Genomic DNA, 18,584 nt, shown 5'->3' with positions numbered 1-18,584 from the left:
ACTACATATATACTGCATTTTGCAAGTGTGTGTACACAATGTACATGTTTATATATATGTATATATACATATATATGCAAATTGATTTTTAATGGTTAATAAGTAAAATTCCTCCATTGTCTAAGAATTTACTATAGTTTTCCTTGATCAGAATTGTAAATTTTCCATTTCTTAAAGTCTGTCCTTCTTTTGGTAGACTGACTGATAACTATAATCAATACAACACACACAAAAAAAATATTTTCCCCATCATCCACAGAATTTTCTACTCAAGAATCTCCATGAATTAAAGCACTGTATATCCAAATAGGCCTCTCATACAAATGTGACCCCACAGTATGTATGTGTGTATAACAAATATCAAATGGATATTTCTATAGCATTTTAAAGCCGTGTCAACTCATTTAATCCCCCAAATCCTGGGAGGCTATGGTCATTATTATTGCCAGTTACAGGTAGAGAAACAGGCTGAGAGAAGTAAAGTGACTTGACCAGGATCACACAGCCATTTTCAGACCATAATCAAACTCAGGTCCTTCTGAATATCTAAGTCCAACACTGCAGAACCAAGCTGTTCAAACAACCTATTTTTATTTTTATTTTTATTTATTTTTTATTTTTATTTTATTTCTCTTTAAATAATATCACTATTTGATAAAACCTCCTGGGAAAATTGAAAAAAATATGACAGAGATTAGATTTAGATCAACATCTGAAATCCTACACCAAGATAAACTCAGAATGAATGAATGAATGACCTGAATATAAAGAAGGAAACTATAATCAAATTAGGTGAATACAGAATAAGGACATTTGTCAGATCTTTGGGAAAGGAAATATTTTAAGACCAAACAAGAATTAGAAAAAATTACAAAATGTACAATAAATAATTTTGATTACATTACATGAAAATTTTTTTCAAACAAAACCAATGCAACCAAAATGAAAATAATCTTTATACAAAAACTCTGACAAAGGTCTAAATACTCAAATATACAAGGAGCTAAATCAATTGTACAAAAAATCAATCCATTCCTCAATTGATAAGTGGGCAAGGGACATGAATAGGAAATTTTCAGATAAAGAGATCAAAACTATCAATAAGCACATGAGAAAGTGTTCTAAATATCTAATAATTAGAGAACTGCAAATCAAAACTCTGAGGTACTACCTCACACCTAGCAGATTGGCTCAATTGATAACAGGGGAGAGTAATGAATGTTGGAGGGGATGTGGCAAAATTGGGACATTAATGCATTGCTGGTGGAGTTGTGAACTGATCCAACCATTCTGGATGGCAATTTGGAACTATGCCCAAAGAGCGATAAAAGACTGTCTGCCTTTCAATCCAGCTATAGCATTGCTGGATTTGTACCCCAAAGAGATCATAGATAAACAGACTTGTACAAAAATATTTATAGCCATGCTTTTTGTGGTGGCAAAAAAATCTAGAAAACAAGGGTATGCCCTTCAATTGGGGAATGGCTGAACAAATTGTGGTATATCCTGGTGATGGAATGCTATTGTGCTCAAAGGAATAATGAACTGGAGGAATTTCATGTAAACTGGAGAGGCCTCCAGGAATTGATACAGAGTTAAAGGAACAGAACCAATAGAACATTATACACAGAGACTGATACACTGTGGTACAATCGAGCATAATGGACTTCTCTATGTAAAGGAGGTTATTGATACCCTCTATCTAGAAGGTTTAACACAGCTGATCAACTATGACCAGAGAAAATTTATACAGTCCAGCTTTTGGCATAGAGAAAAAAATCAATTTTTAAATGCTCAAATGATGTGTAAACGAGAGGACATCCACCAAAGGCTTTTTAATGAACAGCATGCTGATTAAAGGCCTGACAGGTAGGAAAATTTGGTGGCAATTGTAGTTATTTCAGATGCTATCCATACTCTTTTAACAGAGTCTACAATGCCTTGGGTGCTGAAATGACCATCTTTATGAATGGAGTGACTAATCTGGTTATAGAAAGTTCTAGGGAACAGGAGTTTGCTGTCTGATGACACCCATAATCCATTAATCTATTTGGCTTTATATTCTTTATTCCATTTTTCTACTTCCTTGTCATTATATGAAAGGGATAGATCCAAATCATTAGTAATTGTTAGTGGCAAAATTAATTCAGGTCCTTCCAAGGCTGCTAGTTTGGCTGCAATATCTGCTTGGTTATTTCCCCTGGAGACAGTGTCAGTGCCACATTTGTGTGCAGAGCAGTGAATGACAGCTATGGCTTCAGGGAGCTGTAGGGCAGAAAGAAGTTCAGTAATAAGGTCTATGTTGGCAATACATTTTCCAGCAGATGTTAAGAATCCCCTCTGAAGCCATAGCATACCAATTGCTTGACATATGCCAAAGGTGTAACGGGAGTCCATGTAAATCATGACCCTCTTATCCTTTGCAATGATACAGACATGTTTCAAAGCTAAGAGTTCCTCACTTTGGGCACTTACATTCGAGAGTAAGGAAGCTGACCACAGATTAGCAAATTTGGTAACTACCACAGCTTCTGTATAATGCACACCATCCCTCATAAACTAAGAACTGTAAATAATATTGAATCTGAATTATCCAAAATGGTGTCCAGTAAATCATTTCGAGGTTTCTCAGCAATGGACACAAAAGATGTACAAATGTGTAAAGGTTCTCTGTAAGTTGGCAAATTGAGGAGCAAGGCTGCAGGATTAAGAACTACACAACATTTTAATGTGATATGTTCATGATTCAATAGCACTATCTCGTATCTCGTAATCCTTTGATCAGGAAATGCCTGTGTCCTATGTCTTAATAACAATGTCCTAACCTTGTGTGGGCACATTATGGTCAGAGGGTATCCTAATACTAGATCAGCAGATTTGGTTACTAATAAAGCCACAGCAGCTACTCCTCTAAGGCATGGTGGTGCTACTGAAGCTACAGGGTGGTCCAGCTGGTCCTAAAATAGGTTTCTGGGCATTACATAGGTTTGTCTTCATAACCAGGTGTATCACATTTCAATTCCTTTATATCTTGGGATGTGAAAGGTGTATTGTGTTTTAAGTTTAATACATTCCCATTGTTTCCTATTGTGGGCACTTCCCTTAAGAGGAAAAGGCCTTCATAGGTATAGATCAACAGCTGTCGTTTCTTAGGTGTTGTCTGTGTGGATACTGAGGCAGTATGGGTAGGAATTGGTATGGTAGGAGGATGAGGTTTCCTTGGGGTTGGGGTTGGTCATGGGGTGGGACAAGGGTCAGGGGAAGAAGGGGTGTCAGGAGAAGCAGCAAGGGAGGGAGTGTTAGCCAGGAGTTGCAGAGTACAAGAAAGGAGTTTCTACACCTGAGACATAGGAGAGGGGTCTTCCATCTCTATTTCAGGAGAAATAGAATTTTCCTCTCTTGGTATTTTAGGAATGGGCTTGCAAAAGTCAGACATTTTTTGCATGGAATCCTTTTCCATTGGACCATGCAAGGAGTGCTTGAAATTGTCCAATTGAATTTGCACGTTGGCCTGTATTTTAGTCTGCATTTTCCACAGGGAGGCCTGTGGAAAATTTCCTAGCAACATAAGAATAAGGAGGCATTCTGAAACCTGAAAGGTTCCCAATTGGGTGAAAAACAAGAAGGCTTTCTTGCAGAGTAGCATTCATGCTGTTCAGCATTGTAATTAGAAGATTAGATTAAAGGAAAGGGGAAAAGAAAATAATTTTCAATATATTTTATCTATTGCATATTTTTATATTTTTAATTTTAATTTTATCATTATTATGTGTGGGGATAGGGTAAGGGGTAAGGGTATTTTATTTTATTTCATTTTATTTTATACAATGTTATATGATTTATTGGGTTTTGTTTGCAAAAAAATCTTTTTAATTATTTTAATTTAAAAAAAAATTTTTTTATTGCTGCTGCTCTCCAGTGGTAGAAAAGCAGCACTGCAACTCAGGAGAAGGGAAAAAAAAAACAGATTTCTTAATACTGGCCTCTAGTGGTGAAGAGACTGACCTACAATGGGTGGAGGAGAACAAAAATGTTGGTGGTGGAGAGGGAATTGTGGGAAAGGGGGCAGGGTTTTGTGGTGTCAGAAACCAAAATGTTGGAAGGGGGCTGGGTTAAGGCACTCTGCTTACCACTTGAGAGTGAAGTGGGGGCTGGAAGGGAGATGACCAAGGGGATTATTGGTCTATGGCAGGTTCATAACAGCTGGTATGATCTCAGGCTGTAGGAGGCTGTAGGCTGGGCAGGGACCACCCAGCAGGGGAAGGAGCACAGACAGTTGGGCTGGGAGAGCACAGGACTGCAGAGAGAAGAGGCAACCTCAGTTCTTGGCTCTTGTGGTAGGTAGGTTGAAAAGACAGAGACCAGGGTTTCTCCAGAGCCCTGCTGGGCTGAGGTTGTGGCAGCTTACCAAGTAGGTGCTATAGCAGGCAGTGGTCTGAAGCAGCTAGAGTGGCAGGAGCAGGAATGGCCACAGGATGGGAGAATGTAGAGCCACAGAGAGAGCCAGCAACCCCAGCTCTTTGCTTTCCTGATGGGGTGGGGCCCCACTACCTGGGAAAACTCATTATACTTACTGAGCAGCTGAGTAAAAAATTTTTTTTGAAAATTCATATTCCTAAATGGTAGTCAAATATGTAAGATTAAAAAATTAATATCCAAATGCTCCAAGTATATTTTATAAATTTTATTAAAAATAACTTGAAGTAAAAGGAAATGAATAGCCTCAGTAAAGAAAGAAGCTTCCAGACCACACACGTGGGGCTGTTCCAGCAAGACAGAGAGTGAAACTCAATTACCCACAACTATTTATAAAATGTGAGGATGCAAAGTTGTGGAGAGAGGAAAGAAAATCTGGGAAATACTAAAGGAATTCTGTGGAATATCGTCCCGGGGTACAACATTTCTAACTATACAGACAAAAGTGTAAATCCATGTTTTTGAAATAAGAATTTACTATTTGGTTGGCGGGGTGCTGCCCATTCCCACCTTTATGTGTAGGACTGTGGGTATCTTGCAGTCTAGGAAAAAGGGTGGTATGGTTGATAAGAAGCCTGAGCTCATGTTACAGAAGGAGATTAAAAAAGCAACAGAAGATTTGTTGAGTTATAGAAAGACCAAGCCAACTGTTCATCCTCTGCTTATGAGTGAGGATGAAAATATGTTTTTGTTGGTTACTTTATGGAAATTCTCCCAAACAGAAATCAGATTTTGCTTATCATCTAATATTGCTATTGTTATATATAGTGATCTCCTGGTTCTGTTCATCTCATTTTGCATCCATTCTGTAAGAGGAAGGTTTTCTAGGTATTTTATAGATATATATTTAAAGTGTGGCCGCCAGGAATCAATAATTCAGATTGATTCCATAATTAAATAGACGCAAGTCAGGATCGGGTTTAAGGTAATTTATTTACAATTAGGAAGGTAAAAGGTAGGGAAATAGAGAGAGGGAGAGGCTAGTCCAGGCCTTAAGAGGCCTGGATGGAGAGAGAGGGTTAAAAGGCTAATTCAACTAGGCTACAAGCCACAAGACCTTAGAAATCAGAGAGGGTATAAGCCTACTTAAGGCAGAGTTTGGAAATGCCAAGGAAGGCCAAGGAAGTTAGCCTAACTTACCTACGTGACAATTCAGAGTAGAAGCATTCTGAGGTCTCAGCCGAGCACCTTCAGCACCAAGTCCAAAGCCGGAACTCTCTCAATAGCTCATAACTCACATATTTGAAGAGATAGTGTCTCGTCATTTCCTGTGGGCCCACCTCTAATTCAAGTGGACAAATGGCAGCCTCTACACTGATTTGGACTGCCCAAAGGGAAGTCCCTTGTTCTTGATTTGATACTTATTGTCACATGTGATTAGCTTATCTCCCCTCCCCATTGAGGGAGGTGCTGATGATATAATCTAGATGCCTAGGATTAGTAGAGTTTTGACTATGAATGGGCTAGAGCTAATTCCATTTAGACAATTCATAACTTTGCTACATGGTATGAGACCTGATTTAAAAGATATTTGTTTATTTACCAATGTAGAAAATATAGGTAATGGGGGGCACCAGGGATATTATAATAAAACTAAGTGATCGTGGGTACACACACTGGGATTTAGGAAAGACTGGACCAGGATGGAAAGACCAGAGTTTACTGGATTCACACAAGAATGGCAGTTGGTTTTAACTTTCACATAGCTTCCCCTAGGCCAGAGTCTAGAAACAAGCAGGCAAGGTAAAAGGGATTAACTGGTTTTAATTATGTGCAACTAAAAGGTGGGATAGGGATTTCTATTCTAAAACCTTAAAACATAAAGACAAAAAACACAGGGAAAGGGGAGGATTTTCCCTACACTAATCTAGTGATTCAAACAGGCAGGGCCCAAGGAGCTGTAATGGAGTCTCTGGGTGACTGCCTCAGACCTGGTCCTGCCAGGCTTGAGCAGCATAGCTAAGGGCTGATATGGCTTTGGGGTTCTCACTGTAATCCACTGATGATCTCTGGATGCCAAGAGCCAAGGTGGTCTCAGGTATCAAGTTGAAAGGGTGTGCTTGAGACACTGTCCACCAGATCCCAAACTTCTCTTCCCTTGGTACTGCACTGTAGATCTTTTCCTCTTTACTAGATGCCACCACCACACAGGATCCCAGGGAAATCAGGATGCAGGGTATCCTTTACCTCTGAGATCTCCCAGGGCTAACCACAGTTTGTGCTAACCCCTAATGGGGTCCCTCTCAGAGCACAAGTCACTTCTTCCTGCTCCTTAATTCCATCTTGGAATTCCCAGCTCCAGCTCCTTCCTGCAAGGTAAACCTTAATTCTTAATTACTAACTAATCTAATCTTCCTCACAACACCAAGGATGACCTCAATTTAACTTCAGAAGAGATGGAAATTTTCTATAAATAGCTTATTAAAAAGAAAGGGATTATAAACATTTCTGAGATCATCCTTTTCACAAGATTAAAATATCAATTCAAAATTTATAAAATCATGCAGTGCCTTCCTGAGTAGTTTTGACCTTTTCCTTGCTGATCAAAAGATTACATGACTTTTATTTTCACACTTGGGAAAACTTTTTGTTTTTAGAAAGCAACTACCTTTAGCAGTCAATCTCTCTCACTGAATTTTGTCACAACCCATCAATAGTCCAGGGAACCACACTAATTATCACTAATCAAAGCAGTTTCAATTCATAGGTGAAGAATGGGAAGTGACCTTGGATCATCTACTCCAACCCCTTCCTTTCACAGATGAGGAATTTGAAGTGTAGAAAATATTCAGTCACATATTGTACAACACATATTGGTCACATTGGAGTACCTGTAGATTACCTTGTGGAAAATATTGTTGCTGCTATAGATGTGCTTTCAGAGAAGTTGCCAGAGATGTGCATTAGTGCAAAATTTCTACAGCTAAAAACTGGAAAATCTCTTTCCATTCCAATCTTTCCTTCATCTGATTCCCATTTGGATTCTCCTTGGAAAAGTGAGAAAAAAAAACTTGGCAAAAAAGTGGCTTTCAAGTCTGCCCAAACTACAGTGAGATCTGAAAGTGAATGTGGTTTGGATGGTGTGTAAATAGAATTTTGTACCCTTGGACGTCATTTCCAAACATCCCTTTCTTTTTTCATCCCCACATTGCATCCTTACGCTTTGAAGATAAGTTGCTGTAACTCTGCCTTTTCGTGCTCTCTCTTTCTCTCTCTCTCTCTTCAAGTTATTATTAATAAATCTTATAAAAATATAAGGGGCAGCTGGGTAGCTCAGTGGATTGAGAGCCAGGCCTAGAGATGGGAGGTCCTAGGTTCAAAACTGGCCTCAGATACTTCCCAGCTGTGTGACTCTGGGCAAGTCACTTGACCCCCATTGCCCACCCTTACCACTCTTCCACCTAGGAGCCAATACACAGAAGTTAAGGGTTAAAAAATGAAAAAAAATAAAAATATAACACTTGGAGAATTGTATATGGATTTTAATTTAACAAGAGTCATAAACTTGGGGCAGCAAAGGAGAAGAAAGTAGACTGGTTTTACTGTAAGGATGAGATTCCACAGGTAGTTCTTGTTCTAGGAACATTTCAAAAGTCCCCAGAACTTCAGAAAGTAATCTTAATTGAGGAGTCTACATGAAAGAGCCTCAGTTCTGAAACATCATGAGCTAAAACTCTTGGTAAAAAGAAAAAGGCCCTCATGGCTCTGGAGACTCAGAAACAGATGAACAAAAGTTCCCCAGAGTTGAAAACTACTCTAACTTTTGGCAAAGATAAGAAGCCTAGGATCCAACCCCCAAAAAGTCCCAAAAGAAAGTAATTCCTCTCTCAAAGTCAGAGCCTTAGAGAAGACTCCAAGAAGTCAAAATGAAAGTTATTTATTACTCACAAGAAAATAGGGAAAATTATGAAGTGAGCCCCCAACCATCCCTGAACAAAAAGACAAAAGCAGAAAAAAAGATCATTCCCAAATCAACTTAAATGTCTTTTCAATGACTTTTAAAATGAAATGTATTTTTACTTGTTTTTTTTCCTACTTATTTCACACAATGAAAAAATAAATGGATTTTAGTGTCAAAAAAGAGAAAAGAATTCATTATTTGGTAAAAATTGTTGATTGAGAGTCAGGCCTAGAGATGGGAGGTCCCAGGTTCAAATCTGGCCTCAGACACTTCCCAGCTGTGTGACCCTGGGCAAGTCACTTGACCCCCATTGCCCACCCTTACCACTCTTCCACCTAGGAGCCAATACACAGAAGTTAAGGGTTTAAAAAAATTTTAAAAATTGGTAAAATTAGAGAGCAATTTGGCAGAAATTAGATATAGACCAATGTCTTAAACCATTTACAATGATAAGACCAAAATGGATATATGTTAGAGTCATATAGGGGGACATTATAAGCAAATTAGAACAGAGAACATATTATCTCTCTTACTTTTGGTTGACAAGAAATTTATGAATAAATAAAAGATAGAAAGCCTTGGGAGATGCAAAAAGGATAATTTTGATTATATTAAATTGAAAAGTTTTTCTACATATTTTGTGAAGGATATTATTTAAAGGAGGTTGATCTGGAGTACAGAGTCTAGCCCTGGTGTCTCCTTGCATCATGTAGAGTGTCATCATCAACTTGCAAAACATCCCCTCAAAGGGAGGAGCCAGTGGGGTTTAAAAGACTTCTACTGTTGAAGACACTGACTCTCAGGGCTGGTGCTTGGCAAGCAGCAGCACAGCATGGAAGTAACCATGCTGGGCTGAAATTAGGACAAGACCTTATCTTGCCTTAAATTAGTAAGGCTGAAATCTCTCTCTCTCTCTCTTTCTCTCTCTCATGTTATAGGGGGATAAATCTAGTAAGGTAATAAACTGGTTGTAATAGGGAAATTAAGGCTGAAGGTAAGGTTGAATAGGGGATAAGGCACCATGGATAAGGGTTTATGGATCCCTAAGGCAGTAAAGTGGATAAGGAGAGTATAATAGTGGAACATGATAAATTGAGGTGGTAGGAGAGGTAAGAGAGTTGCAAGGGAAAGGATTAGATATTTGGGGCAGGCAGCTGTAACAGGGAGACACAGACTGGGTACTCAGGTTTGAGACAGAGACAGCCCTTCAAGTAGGAAGGGCACTTCTACAGACAAAGGTTAGGGCCAGCCAGCAATGGCTTGAAGCTGACTAGAGGGCTTTCTAGTCAGTATCTCAAGTTCACAAAGGAAGAGTTCAGAGGAAGTATTGAGATTACATTTACTCTAAAATGGATACCTCCAATTCCCTTCAGAACCCAGAGACAATATTATTCCTTTCTCCCCTTCTTCCTCTCTTATCAATCAACTAATGCACTAGCCAAAGGTTTTATTAAGTGACAAAGAGGGTTTATTGAGTTTTAGGGTTAATTGGAAGGGATGGAGGGATACAAGGTAACTCTAACAGCCGCCTAGAGAAAGCTTCAGGTTGAAGAGGAAGACAGGAATGTGAAACTGAGAAAGGACCTGCCTAACTCAGCCCCAAGAGTTTTTGTAGCCTATAGGGTTAGGAAAGTTGGATATAATGATTCAAGAGATAATTTGTAACAAGGGTAAGCCCTATTTGACTACGGGGAAACTAAATCTACCAAGTTTGAAAGCTAACACCCAGATACACCCTCCTTTCAAAAACCCACAGAAATTTAGGAAGGGAAAATGATGATTGGGAATAGGGGAGGTTAGGGAGATCCAAAGGAAATAGTTAAGCTAATAAATTTTAAAAGAAAAGCTGCAGAATATAGGCAAGGTTTTCAGTCCAAAGATAGAGCTCAGCTTGACCCTTCTACTCTCATCGAGTCTCCAGGGTCAACTGTCTAACCTCAAAATTCTAAACCCTTTTCAACTATCAGAAACTCTGCAGTAAGGCTTTTCAGGGTTAATATGCACCCTTTTGCAATACTCTCTCTCTCTCTCTATTTTTCTCTCTCTCTCTCTCTCAATATTGTGGACTTTTCCCTAATTGATAAATGGTTAAAATATATGAACAGTTTTTGAATGAAGAAATCAAAGCCATGTACGGCCATATGAAAAAAAATATTCTAAATCATTAGCAATTAAAGAAATGCAAATCAAAACAACCCTGAGATATTTCCTACCTATCAGATTGGCTAAAATAATAAAAGGGAAAAATAAATTTTGGAGGGGATGCAGAAAAATGGGACACTAATGCACTAGTGGTAGTACTGTGAACTGATTCGACTATTGTGAAGAGCAATTTGAAATTATACTCAGAGAGTTATACAACTGTGAATAGCCTTACACCCAGCAATACTACTGTAGGGTCTGTTTCTGAAGATCAGGAAAAAGGAAAAGAACCTATATATTCTAAAATATTTATACTAGTTCTCTTTGTGGTAGCAAAGAACTAGAAATTGAGGAGATGCACCTCTGTTGGAGAATGGCTGAATAAGACTATGATAGCATATTACTGTGATGTAAGATATGATGAGCAGGTTAATTAAAAAAATGCAATGACCCATGAGAAATTATGAAAAGTAAAATGAGTAGAACTAAGGGAAAATTATCATATAAAGCTACCAAACTTATGTTTGAAGAACAGCTTGTGAATGCCTACATCCAGAGAAAGGACTGATCACTAGAAACATGAAAGATATAGTTTATATATACTTGTTTTTGGTCTAATAATTCCTTCTCTGATGTGGGGAGGAAACAGAGGGAGAATCCAAGGAATTTAAATGTAAATAATAACAGATAGATTAATGAAAAAAAATTTTAATGAATTCCTCATAGCTGAAGAAGAGGGAATTACATTGCCACTATATTTAAAACAAACTATCAAAACAAGATGCTATGTTAAAATTAATAGATATAGAAGGAACTCATATTTGATCCCCAAGAGCAGTGATGGCAAACCTTTTAGATGGAGTGCCAGGCCCCACGCCCAGCCCACTCCCAGACTGACTGCTATGCCCTGCCCCTCCCATAACTCCCCAAACCCTCCTTTTACCCTAGGTAGGGAAGGGAGAAAACTTTCCTATTGGGCAGCTGAGTAGTGGGGCAGATGATGAGTAGTATACATGGAAAGGGGGAGTAAGTGGTCCAAGCACTCTGCTCCCCTCTAGCTATCTGCCATGCTGTGAACTCTGCTCCTCTGAAGCCTAGTTCCTCTCACCAGCACTATGGGAATCACCTTCGCCACAGACTCGACAGGCTGTTGTCTATGCTGCCCCCTCACACAGAATGATAACACCTTCCCCCTAGCACCTCATCCTAGGCATGAGAAGGGAGGAAGTGCTGGGCAGAAGGATGGGTCAAATAAGGAATATACTTAGGTGCATGGAGAGAGTGAGGAGAGCAGCTCTGCCCTGAGTCCCTCTGGCTTTCTAATAAGGAACTCTTGGAGGGAGACTGCAGGCATGCTCACAGAAAGGGCTCTGCATGCCATCTTTGGCACCCCCACCATAGGTTTGTCATCACTACCCTAGAGAGTCATGGTTCTCAGTTTGGTTGGGATTCCCTATCATGAAACTATCTCTAATATAATTAAGGAGAGAGAACGGCTATTTCTCTCTTGCTCTCTGCTCTTTGTCTCCTGTTACTCCTTCCAACTCTAATGTGTGTGTGTCATGAGCCCTGATCCAAGACTAGAGCCAACTTGCTGGAGTCAACTATAAATGGCTTGCTCAACTTACCAATTGACCTCAGTCATTACTATAAATTAGAGCTCTATTTATTTTTTGATTGCCTAGACCAGTTGTTCCCAAACTTTTTTGGCCCCCTTTCCATCCACCAGGGGGTGGTAGCACCCACTTTGGGAATCACTGGTTTAGACTTAAGAAAGTATTAATTAGAGGGCATTTGCGTGGCTCAGTAGATTGAGAGCCAGGCCCAGAGTAGGGAGGTCCTAGGTTCAAATCTGGCCTTTGGGCAAGTCACTTAACCCCTTTACCTAGCCCTTACCACTCTTCCGACTTAGAACCAATTGGTTCTAAGGCAGAAGGTAAGGGTTTAAAAAAAAAAGGGGGGGGGGGAAGCATTAATCATGCGAATTAAGCTTAAAATGTCTGAGCCTATTAAATTTATCAAGAGTACAGTGGAAGGCTCAGGACATAAAGACATCACCAGAATGGAAGATTCATGACTATAGACTAATAATAATGATGCTAATAACTGGTATTTGTATAAGAGTTTAAGGCTTACAAATTGCTTTTCATTTAGTATCTTATTTGAGCTTCAGAATACTCTTACCTTGCTCCCTTTTCATCATAGCACTGACCCCTGTTGCTCAACTTCCAGCATTTCCTCCTGCCTTTTATAATTCAGTCTTATATCTATTGTGGCTCTACTGTTGATGTGGTCACCATAATTAATGCAGGTTAATTATGATAAGAGTTATGTGCCACTTTGATCATATATAAGAATCAGTGACCCCAGGAAATCTCTGGAATTATGAGGTTGTGTTTTTCTGGAGCTCAGACTTTGATTTCACTGTTAGAGGGACTCTCTATCAGGAAATCCCCTGTAATAATATATATTAGCAACTCACTTGCAACTTTTAGCGTTAGAGAGTTGCCTGGAGTCAGTGGGTTTTCCTTCACAACATTTCATCCATTCAGACTTTGTTGTTAGGTGTTTGTTAGGTTCAGGTCTCTGTCTCAGAAAACAGCTGTCATAACAACGAGATCACAGTCATATAGGAAGATGCATGGCGTAATGGGGAAAAATCTCAACAGGACAAATGGTCAGAAGACACAGATTGAAACTCTTATGAGGAAAACCAGGGAAATTAACTCAAATATTATTTGTGGGTTCAGTGGGGTGGATAGGAGACAGGAAGGGACAATGGGTAGGACTTTACAAGCCAGGGAACCAGGTTTAACTATAAGGAGAATGACCGTTGACAGAAATGGCAGTTAAGCCTGACTGTCACTATGCCCCACCTAGCCTGGAATAAACTCGGAGTATTAAATACATACAATGTAAACTCTAAAGTACTAGAAAAACACACAGGGAAACAGTTTAATTGTTATATGAGGGGATAGGAGAGGGGGTTAGGTGAAACTATGACTAACTGCTCAGGACTAGAGTCAAAAGTGATAAGTTCCTTAGCCAACCTGGCTTCTGGCAAGTTTGACAGCTTGGCTAAGGACCTGAGGAAGAGGGCTTGAAGTTGGGGTCTCACAACTAATCCAGAGATGTCTTCAGGATACCAGGAACCAACTCCTCCACAGCCAATGATCCAAAGTAACTAGGTAGGGAGAGATGTCTGCAAACTGTTCACCAGAACACAGGCCTCTTCCCTACACAGAGTTGTTGCAGGATTGATGTCTTCAGCCTTCACAACCTTCACCACTCCTCAAGGTCCCAGGTCAAAAAGGGTCTGCTGATTGCACATCTGCTCCAAACCCCTCACAAACAGCAATGTCTGTTGCTCAGCTCTCTCCTCCCTACTCCCTGCATTCTATTCAGAATGTCCATGACTTCCAGCAAAGGCTTTCCCTAACATGCTTACACAAATCTGCTTTTAAACTTTTAAAGCCTATATCTATTACAAAACCCAGAAAATTCCACAACACTGTATGGTCAAATAAGTCTCCTTCCTTCTCCTGGTCCCAAAATCCTTACCTATCAAACAAGCTTCCCACTGCCAGATTTGGCATTTTCTGACTGAAATGCAACACTATTGAAGACCAATTGATTCCTGGCTGAATCCTGACACTAATGCATTGTTGGTGGAGGTGTGAACTGGTCCAACTATTCTGGAAAACAATTTGGAATTACATCCAAAGGTCCATAAAACTATGCTTATCCAGCAATACTCTTAATAAGTCTAAATCCTAAAAAGATCAAAGAAAAGGGAAAAAGATCCACATTTATAAAAGTACTTATAGTAGCTCTATTTGTGATGGCAAAGAATTGGAAACTGAGTGGATCCATCCCTGTTAACTGGGCAAAAGCTGAACAATTTATGGCACATAATTGTGAAGGAATACTATTATTCTGTAAAAAATGGTAAAGTAAATGTTTTCAGAATATATCTAAGAAGATACATAGGAACTGATGCAAAGTGAACACTTGGAGAATATTGTACATAATAACAGCAACATTGTAATGATAATTAACTATGAAAGACTTAGTTACCCTGATCAAAACAAAGAGCCATGAACATTTTGAAAGCTGATCAAAACAATGATCCATGAAAATTCCAAACCTTTCATGATGATAAATGCTTTCCACCTTTAGAGAGAGAAGTGGTAGACTCTGAGTACAACATGGTTAATGTTCAAATATGTTTTATGCAACTTCGTATGTATAAGAGGTATTGCATTTATTGCCTTCACAATCATTTAGGTGGGATTGGAGAGAAGGTGAGAGTTTGGAAATTAAAATTAAAACAAAAAGAAGACTTATGTAGATGAAATTGTATCACTGATCAACTTAGATTTTAAAAAAGATTTTCCCCTCAATTACATATAAAACCAATTTTTAACCGTTGATTTAAATTTTTTTGAGCTAAATTCTCCCACTCTCTCTCTGCTCTCTTCCCTTCCTGAGATGGCAAAGTGATATAGATTTTATATGTGCAATAAGGTAAAACATTTTTCCATGTAAGTCATTTTGTGGAAGAGAAATTCTCCTGGTTCTGCCCACTTCATTTTGCATCAATTCATGTAGGTTTTTCCAGGTTTTTCTGAAGTCATCCCTCATTATTTCTTATAGCACAATAGTACTCTGTTACAATCATATAACATGACTTGTTCAGGTATTCCCCAGTTGATGGGTATCCCCTCAATTTTCAATTTTTTACTACCACAAAAAGAATTATTTTAAATATTTCTAACAAATTGGTACCTCCCCACTTTTGTCTTTGGAATAAAAGTAGTATTTCTGGACCAAAGGGTATTCATTGTTTTGAAGCCCTTTGGGCATAGTTCCAAATTATTCTCCAGAATGCCTATGTCGATTTTTAAAAAGCATTGATAGAAAATGGAAGTGAAAGAAGAAAATGGAGCATAAATTTAAAAATAGCTTGATGCTAATTTAAGGATATCTAAACTAAAAATGATCTGAGTTTGAAGAGAAAAGCTAAGAACAAAAAGTCTCAAAGTTATAATCTAATGTACCACATAGGCAGTGGGGGCTACAGGGAAATTTGTTTTCTGGGTGAAAAAGAGAAATGGAAAAACTGAAATAGACCAGAGCATTCATGAATGAGGAAAACCTATGAACTTTGAGGCTTTCTGGAGAAGAGAGGGGCCACCTTTGCAGGATGCCAATGGTGGAAGCTAATTGCAAGTAAAGGATGTTGCTTCCTCAAAGTGGATATAATTGTAAGCAAATGGAGCCTTGTTTTACTCACTGAATTGTGTAAGTAGCGATTATCCCCAGTAAACTTCATATTTTCTGAGTGTTCTTGCCTCATGGTGCTATTGGGACCAGATAACTTTATCCAGTCTTCATTTTTTCCCTCATTACCTGAAAAGCCAAGAAGTTGAGGAATGTTTCCTTTTCCCCTCCTTCTGTCCATTTAGGCAGAGCCCAAAATTGTCCTACTTTGTTTTAATCACTGGTAGATGGCGGTTTGTATAAAGAGTTTTAAAAAAATACCTAGGGGTATGATACATGCCAAAGATGGTTAAGTATACAAAATCTGCTTTTTCCATTCACAAACCTTAAACAAGAATACCCACAGTGCATGAGTATATTATTCTCAGATTTGTAGAAATGAGGAAGTAGTGACTGTTATCATTACTACCAATTTATCAGGTCTTGTCTTTTTAGGACAATGATAGTTTTGGGTTTTTCCCCAAAACTCATTTTATTCTCTTCTCATTTACCTTGAGAATAGGTTCTTAAATGCCCTTAAAATTGTGTCCCTTGCAGCACACACTTCTTGTATGTATAATTAATCTAATCAAACTATTTTTCTCATCTTTGCTTCTCAGTCATTTATTAATGATGAGAAATTTAAAAATCTTTAAAAATTTTCCTTTTATCCTCCATTCAGTTTCATCTTTGAATACATTTGGCATGATTTTACTTAAGGGGTGTGGGAGAGGGAAGGAAGGAAATAGGTGTTTACTTTTAGGGACCATATAGTGTCTACTATCTGCCAGGTACTGTGTTAAGTACTTTTTACAAATATTAGCTCAATTAGACTTCTTATGGATGTAAGGAATATATGTTTGCCTGTATACATTACATGTATAGCCACATGGGTTATCTAAATGTGGCTCACAAGTAGTGGTAGAGATAGATATCTCTGAAATTTTGATCTGCCCTTTTCAACAGATATTTTCATTGCTTTCTGGAGGAAAATATGTTATTAGGCTAGTTGGTTTGCTGTCCTCAGAAAGGGGGTAGTGAATAAAAATTTATCTTTCTGTTCTCATAAATATTAATGACCTAGGAGAAATGATTTTTAGGTTCAAGTTACTTTCCAGGTTGCTCTTCCTTAAAAAGTAAGAGTTGCACAGATGGCCTTTTAGACTCTCTAATCCTAACCTTTATTCTTAATTTAACTTTAGTTTTCTAATTCTAATTCTAACTTAATTGGTCTAAGGCTTGGTTTTTTAATCCACTTTATGCAATGCTGTTGCCTCTCTACAGTTGGTAGTAGGAGGGAATATTTACAAAGAAACAAATTTTGGGTTAATGTAAGGAAGAACTTCTAACGAAAAACACTATCCAAAAGTGAAATATAATGCTCTTTCAAGCAGAGGTCAAATGATCCACTTACTGAGCATATTTGACAGCACTACCAAACAATAATCACCTATCTGACTCTATGTTAGGGTACAAATAGGAGAACAAAGGTACAAATAGAGATGACATTTGTTCATGCATTGTTTGGACAGATAGCCTCTATAGCAATCTTCTAAATCTGTGATTGTGCAATTTTATGATTTTATGATTTTTCTGGTTAAATAATACTTCTGACTCACATATTTCCTAAGAATTACCCATTGACTAAGGCTGTGGCCACAGAAAACGTCTAATAAAGGTTCACTGAGTAAATGAAAGAATGAAAAAAATGTATTTATTGAAAAACCGATTTCAGAAGAAAGAAAAACTAGACATTTGGAAAAAAATCCCAGACATAGAGAAAATATTATATTAATGGCACAGAACCAGCCATCATTCCTGCCTGAGCCTCTTACATTCATTGTTTTTTATTTTTTTCTATTGATTAAGAAAATTTTTCCATGGTTACATGATTCATGTTCTTTCCCTCCCGTCCTCCCATCCCCGTCCCATAGCCAAAGCATAATTCCACTGGATTTTACATCTTACATTCATTGTTAAAGAATTAATTAAAGTTCTCCTTGTTATCAAGTGCTAAAGTGTTATGCTTTTTACCTCTGCTCTCACCCCACTCCCCTAACTGAGCCTGGACCAGGGTGGGTTTAGCCTCAGCCTTGAGACACCCTGCAGGTTGAATAACTCCTATAATCTAATGTATTTTGAGGTCCATTGGACTATTTCCAGTGGTGATCCTTAAATCAAATTACATTTTTTGAAACCCTGACCTTCTATCTTAGAATCAATAGTGTGTTCCAAAGTAGAAGAGTGGAAGGGCTAAGCAATGGGCATTAAATGACTTGCTCAGGGTAGCACAGCTAGGAAGTGTCTGAAGACAGATTTAAACCTATGTTCTCCCATCTCTAGGCCTGGCTTTCAGTCCACTGAGCCACCTAGCTGCCACCTAAATTGAATTACTTTTGGTCACATTTATGTTTAAAAATACATGTTGGTGGTCTCAAATAGGGTAAAGGAATTAGAATATGAATATGAATATGAATGGTTCTACAAGCCCTATCACCTCTAATGACACATATTATTTATGAGCCAACCAATAATAAAATATAGCAAAGTGACTAAATGTAATCTTGAACCTATGATATAGCTGTGGACTATGCTGAATCAAAATATGACAATATTAATGTTCGATGGTTCATTCTTGTATATGATTGCTATCAAATTAATCTTCCTCTCTTGTGAGATAAAGTGGGGAAACTCTGCAGCGCTAAGGAGAGTATTTTTTAAACATTTATTAATATTTATTTTTAACATGGTTACATGATTCATGCTCCTACTTTCCCCTTCGCCCCCCGCTCTCCCCCTACCC

The 18,584-nt window shown here is 38.3% G+C and overlaps 1 pseudogene; it reads left to right on the top strand.

The window, feature by feature from the left end:
- The first annotated feature begins 2,598 nt into the window (after positions 1-2,598).
- On the top strand, positions 2,599-8,295 carry LOC123255605 (annotated as a pseudogene).
- Positions 8,296-18,584: the final 10,289 nt, after the last annotated feature.

This window comes from Gracilinanus agilis, chromosome 1, assembly GCF_016433145.1.
Source record: "Gracilinanus agilis isolate LMUSP501 chromosome 1, AgileGrace, whole genome shotgun sequence".
NCBI lineage: Eukaryota > Metazoa > Chordata > Mammalia > Didelphimorphia > Didelphidae > Gracilinanus > Gracilinanus agilis.
Note: the sequence above shows the minus strand (reverse complement) of the source record. Positions and strands in the feature narration are given on the sequence as shown.